Source organism: Triticum dicoccoides, chromosome 3A, assembly GCF_002162155.2.
Source record: "Triticum dicoccoides isolate Atlit2015 ecotype Zavitan chromosome 3A, WEW_v2.0, whole genome shotgun sequence".
Classification (NCBI taxonomy): domain Eukaryota; kingdom Viridiplantae; phylum Streptophyta; class Magnoliopsida; order Poales; family Poaceae; genus Triticum; species Triticum dicoccoides.
The window spans coordinates 134,024,649-134,031,663 of NC_041384.1; positions in this window are offsets into that span (position 1 = coordinate 134,024,649).

Sequence of the window (7,015 nt, forward strand, 5' to 3'; positions counted from 1 at the left end):
GCCCTCGACGCCGACGCCCCCTACGCCACCGACGCCATCTGCCGCCGACGCGACCTCACGCCGACGCCCCCGACGCCACCTTCACGCCGACGCCCGACGCCCCATACGACCTCGACGCCACCTTCGAGGTAACTCCCGAAACCTGCCCCTCGTCGCCGCCGTAGACGCGTTCTGACGCCGACGCCAACTTCCTAGAGTAATTAGAAAATATTTTTAGAGTAGGCCTAATATTTTTAGAGTACTTAAAAAATAATTTGTTATGAAACAGGGCATTAAAATATAAGCATAACCTTGATCGTTGAATATTTTGTCCCAAGGTCAGTACACTATGTACTTAGAGAATAATGTGAGAATGTCTAATTTGATTATGTCTAATGTGAATGAGGTTATATATCTAATTTGGCTATAGTTTTGGTAATAATTATGCATGCATGATAGCTTATATATGTATGAATTTTGTTTGTAGTTAGCAACGCCAGCGCGCCATCGTCCCCAAGGGCCGGCACCGATCTCATGGCACGAGGTACTATGCATTCATCATGTTTATCATGTACGCATACATAGTAGCTAACATTATTTTTGCTCCTATTCCTAGCGATGGAGGAGTACGGAGAGATTTTTTGTTCGGTTGAGAAGTGGTGTCTCTTGGTCAGCAAACTAAACTCTAGGCAGAAAACGCGGTTTGCGAGCACTAGTCTTGAAAAAATGTTGATGATTCCTAGTGTGCTGATGCGAAAATGTTTGCTCAAGTTTATTATTAAATCTATGCAATGGACAGAAAAAGATTCATCATGCCATCAAAAAACGGTGCGATTTCATTGCGCACCGAAGATGTGTATGACATTTTTGGGCTACAGAACAAGGGCAAAGATGCCATTAAAGCCCTAGGTAAAGGGGGGTTAAAGGCGAAGGTGAAGGTGCCTAGTCGTTTTGTAGATTCGAAAATGGGGCAAATGATGATAGACGATCTGATTGACAACATCGTTGCCAGTGGCACGTACGATGATGATTTCCTCCGTAGAATTGTTCTGGTTCTTCTGGGCACGGTTCTTGCACCGCAGTCCACCAGAGAAGTTCCTAATGCTTACTACAAGTTAGTGCACGATGTGGAGGCCATCAAATCATATAATTGGAACGCATTTACTTTACGCGTTTGCGTGGAAGGCATCACAAAGACCTTGTCAGATCTTGAAAAATTTACTTGGCCGATCGGAAACCTTGCCCTCATACAGGTAAACCTTATGTTATATTTGTTTATTTGAAACTAAAGTTTGTGAAAAGAATTTGCTGATATACTTCATGTTTGTGCAGTACATGTTTTGGGAGAAAGTGCAGCCACTGGATGAAGAGACATTTGATCCACTAGCTCATGAGTATCCGTTGATGGTCAATTGGTCAGAAGATGAGGCTATGAAGCGTGACGCGTACGACACGGCATACGGCCGTGGTAATGGGACGGTAAGTTTTAATGGTTCCAACTGCATGCAATTATGTTGCTATTTATGTGTTGAGAAATTTATATTGATTTAATATGTAACAGATTGATGAAATGCATCAAAGATATGCAAAAAGAAATTAGACTGCTCCCTGAAAAATGTGCTGAGGTAAATACTGATGTGTATTTCAGTTTGCATGGGATTATTGATAATTTATGCATGTAATAAATAATTTCGATGTGTCATTGCAGATTGTAGTGCAGAAGCTAGAGAAGGAAGGTCTTGCCTTCAGGGGGTTTCGTGATGACATTGAGTTTGTGGAGCATAGTGAAGCGTGGATGGGGAAGTATGGTCCATCAAAATATAAATCAAAATATTGGACAGATGTAAAATCAACTCCCGCAAAAGAAGACATGGACAACAGGGTGGATGCATCCTTCACCACCGGGAACGGGAAGAAATTGGCGCGTGATAAAGGTGTGCATCACAACACACCTGGTACAGGAGATGAAGACGACCCCTTCGTTATTTATGACAACGGTAATTCACCCGACCCATCTCTTGAGACGGTAGCCACGAATGAATTTCCACCTTTTACTTCAACCCCCAAGAATATGAATGAAGTGTCAGACGGGTCTAGCGCCGATAAATCTGAGGAGTTTAGTATGGATAGTCTGAACACCCGTATTAAAAATGCGAAAGAAAATGGCACTCAGGAGAGTGATGGGAAGGAGAATGATGGGAAGGAGAATGATGAGAAGGAGAATGATGGGAAACGCAAGAGGAAACAGTCAAAATATTGCCTTTCACCTTACCAGCAGAACGGTGGACGTAAACGTGCAAAGAAAAGTAAGTGCTAAGTAGATTATTGTAGCAACATACTTCTGTCCTTGCATGCACACTTTATTAACTCATTGTTTCTTACTATTTTAGGTCTGTTTGGTATAAGAGCTGCTATGATTAATACTGATTACATTAATGAGGATCACATAGAGGCCGCAAAGATTTATATCCGGACACTGGCAGACTCGGAGAAGCTTCGCAGGAAAACTGTCGTGCACATGACGGGAATTGGTGGGGAAACATGTACACCTCATATGCTTGAAGCCATCATTTCGAAAAAATGGTTGCATGGCGGTGTAAGTATTAGCAATAAGTTATTAAGTTGGACATGTCATTTGCATATAAATTATCTAATAGGCGTATTGCTGTTATGTTATTTTGTAGGTCATCAATTGTTATTGCAACCATATGCAGACCCATAATCCTCGTGCTGACCGTCACATATTATCATCTTGGGTGTCCCACTGGCTTATTCTTCGTGCTGATGGAAAGGTTGTCAACTCTAAGAGTCATTTTATGGATCATTTCACAAACCAAACTAAAATGGTGTCTAGAGTTACTGAAGAGTATTTCATCAAAGATAAGGTACTTCAGTTTAGTATGATCATTCGTAGTATATCTGTGTGTACACCAACATGAATAAACTTTGTTGTAGGCATACTTTCCTTTTCATGTGGAAGAAAATCATTGGATAACAGTTCTTATGCACAACGGCCCGATCGGCCGCCCGAGTCGCCTTTAGGCTTGATTTGGGTAGCTTCCGTAAGCTACTATGGGCCCAGCAGCGGTGGTCGGGCATTTTTTTAAAAAACTTCACTTTTTCAATTATTTTGGCAGAAAGTAGCGGCCAGAAACAACATCAAACAAAATCATCATCAGTACAACATATATGCCCACGTAGCAAACAGCAAACAAAATCATCATCATGCCCAGGTAGTATAACATATGCAATGTCATCTCCAAATTTATTACATATATCTTTTATCAAAACACAAACAAATAACTTATCAAGTTTTCTTGCGGACACGTACGAATAAAAAACGACAAAGGTTCGTGCGACCACTTTTATTCTCCGTACAAACCAACCTGCATCTGTACCTACGCCCAGTTCCTGAACAAAACATAAAGAATTGGTGAGCAAATATAGTTGCTAAAATCAAAGTAGGAACATAACAACAATAAGAAGATAACATCTTACTTCTCGTTCAAATGACATGTAGCCTTATTATGACCTGCTTGACTACACAAACTGCACAAAGGACCACTTTTCTTCTCTGTAAAATCTTTTGGCCTACCATTCTTTGTAACGCCGGGGCCCCCCTTTGACCGCCCCTTCTTAGGTGCACCCTTCGTCGAAACTTTCTGAGGATCACCAATACCAGGCTCAACTTGTTGCACTTGACTTGCCTCCTTCTTCAGCATAGCATACCTTCTACTTCCTATAAGTTCCTCCTCTGAAATCTTTTTCTGTGCTATTATGTTGTCTAGACACTTCATCAACTCATCGAACAAGAAGGGATCATTTGCTGCAACATGAGCAGCTTGTGCGGTTTTAATGGATATTGCACTATACCATTCTCTCTCCAATGGCCCTGACCAACCCCATCCAGACATATCACTCTTCCTCTGCACAGGCAACCCATCTCTTGCATGTTTGGACAACCGATGAAGGACACAACACTTTGGTATTTCAGTTAAATTCAGATGATGGAGAACAAACAGAATGTGTTTGCATGGCAGCCCTTTCCGAACCATCCTAAGACAACTGCATGTAATAGTTTCTTCTGAGTTACCTGGTTCATAAACAACATTGTACCTAAACTTGTGGTTATCCTTCCATGTCACAATGAATGTCTCACGCCCAATTCCCACGAGCGTCTCAAATATCTCCAGCTGACCCATCTTATGCAAATCATCTTGCAAGATGTAGAAATTAGCAGGTGTGAATACTTTGGCGGCATGCTCCTCAAGGACTTTATATTCAGTAACAGACGGTGGTTCCTTCTGGAATGCCTCGCAGTCATCGTACGCCTCGTTCTCACGCAGGCGAACTATACAGTTCTCATAATGCACCACCAAATCAACAATTGTCATACTGTAGTCCAGGTGAAGGTGAAGGCAGGAGCTGAGGCTTTCACTCCTCTGGTTACTTCGCATACCAAGAAAAAAACCATCGGAAAGATATGAAGCTGCCCACAGTCTCCTCTTCCTGTACATCCTGTCAAGCCACTCTTCAGTTCTATCCGTCTTCCACTTATCATAGAAAGCTTTCCATCTCTGCTCAAAGTTCGCTTGAGAGGTGGCATAGTACAGGAGCGATCTGAACTCATCCAGTGACTTGTAATGCAGGTGCCTCTGCATATTTTTCTCGATATGCCACGAACAAAGACGATGGAAAACATCTGAAAGGACGGTCCGAATAGCCCGGATCATTGCAGCGTCACCGTCTGTGATTATTGACTTTGGCTTCACCTGACAGTTTGCCTTCATAAATGTCTGCAGCAGCCACACGTATGTCCCTTCCGTCTCGTCAGCAATGATGGCACAACCAAACACTGTGGTGCAACGGTGGTTGTTAACTCCTACAAAGGGGACGAACGACATACCGTATCTGTTCATCTTATACGTGCTATCAAACACGACCACATCTCCGTAGTCCTGATAGTCCCTCCGCGACTGTGCATCGCACCAGAACATACTCTTCAGTCGCCCTTCCTTGTCACGCACATACTCAAAAAAAACTCAGGGTCCTTCTCCTTCCTACTCCTCATAATGCCAACTGCCGTCTCTGCATCACCCTTTGCAATGAGCTTCATTTTTTCTCTGCAACAAAGATTGTAAATGTCCCTCCTGATAAGCCCGCACTTATCGTACGAACCGTATCTGCTGATGAAGTTGTCCATTATAATATGCTTTCTTATCCCGGCCGCTTCCATGGCCAATATCTCGGCCCTCTGCCCATCTCCAATCCGTCTGTGTGACCATAAAAAACAAACCTCGTCGGGCCGAGCCATCGCGTGGTTGTGATCATCCACGAATGATGCGACGAACCAAACGCCACGTTCTCTGTCCAGCTTCACCACCATATGTGCACCGCAGTCACAACGAGTCTCCGGTCTAAGCCTGCGCTTGCGGCCCTCCATGGTTATGAACTTGCTCTGCCTTCTCCCAGCCCTGGAGCAAAGAAACCGCCGGTACCGGATCATTCCCGAAGCACCTCGTTTCACCTTCTGTTTCCTTATGCTAAACCCGTGTTCTCTGGCGTGATTGTTGTAGAATATGTATGCATCCCCTTGCGACCGAAAGGTCATAGCCATGACCTTCCAATGTGTCTCAAGCATCTTCTGCTGCCTTTGAGCCTCCTCAATATCGATCTCTCCCTCATCGTGATCAACGCTCGGACCATCTGACTCCTCCTACAACATTCATTTCAAAATATATATGTCAATTATTATCATTTAAATCATACTATTGATCCATGTACAACATCTATCAACTAACCTGGCTCAAGTTATCTGCAAATGATTCCTGCCAACTATGTTGCACATTGTCAACATCCACATCTTCCTGGAAATTTGTACACAAAGATATACAGTTAGCCATGCCATACTTTGCAATTTTGAAAATAAAAAAAAATATACGGCACTTACGTTTTCGCTATTTGCGCCATGTTCATTATTATCAAAATCCTCCGGAGGTAAGATATCATATGACGAGACGGAATCGTTGTCGCTGCTGTCATCATCTTCGTTCAAGTTATCGTTATTGGTCTTAGTCACCTTATCAGTATCATTCTCGTCCCTCCCGAATGCAGATTCTTCGTCCATGTCAACACGCCTAACTCACAAAACATCGTGTGTTAGGTTTAGTACAATGCATCATGCCCAAAGCAACGCTAGTTCTGTAAATCATGCCCTAGTCCGTAGAGGAGGCGCTGCGGCGGGAGGTTTTGATGAACCCTAAACCCTAAATCCGTACATGCATGAACTAGCCCTCACTTCTATCCAGCGGCGAGTCTACTAGACAGGCTTAAACAGGCTCAAGCCTACCCTCCAGAAAAACAATTTTTTTAGTACTGCTATTACTACTTTCATCCCAGCTCATTACTACATCTATTATCCAGTAGAAAACACACAACACCACGCATGCGCAGTTACGGGCAGCACAAACGAATGACCAGCCTGCATCAACTGTGTAATTACTCGTTCATGTACTGTAAACGAATTTAGTGCCCAACGCAACTTATTTGCAAAAAAAGAAAAAGAAAAAAATGAGTTTGCATGCATGTATTCCTCACGCGAAACATGTATCTATCCCGCTAGGTTTAGATGACGGGCATGACAAACCTTGGCCTGCGGTGTAGACGTCGACGACGTTCGACGACAGTGCTGCGGAGGCGGCGTCAGACGTCGGGCCCTTCACGTCCCCGGCGTACAACGACGACGGTTAGATGTGGCGACGGACGACGTTGCGACGGCGAGGGCGGTGTCGGACGGGGTTCGGGCGGCGAGGGCAGCGTCAGACGTCGGGCCCTTCACGTCCGCGTCGTCGGACGACGGTGAGATGCGGCGACGGGCGACGTTAGGACGGTGAGATGCGGCGACGGGTGAAGTTGGGACGGTGAGATGCGGCGACGGGGGCGGCGACGGGCGACGTCCAGACGCCGAGGGCGGCGACGGGCGACGTTGGGACGGCGAGGGTGGCCTCGCACGGGGTTCGGACGGCGGCGATCCGCT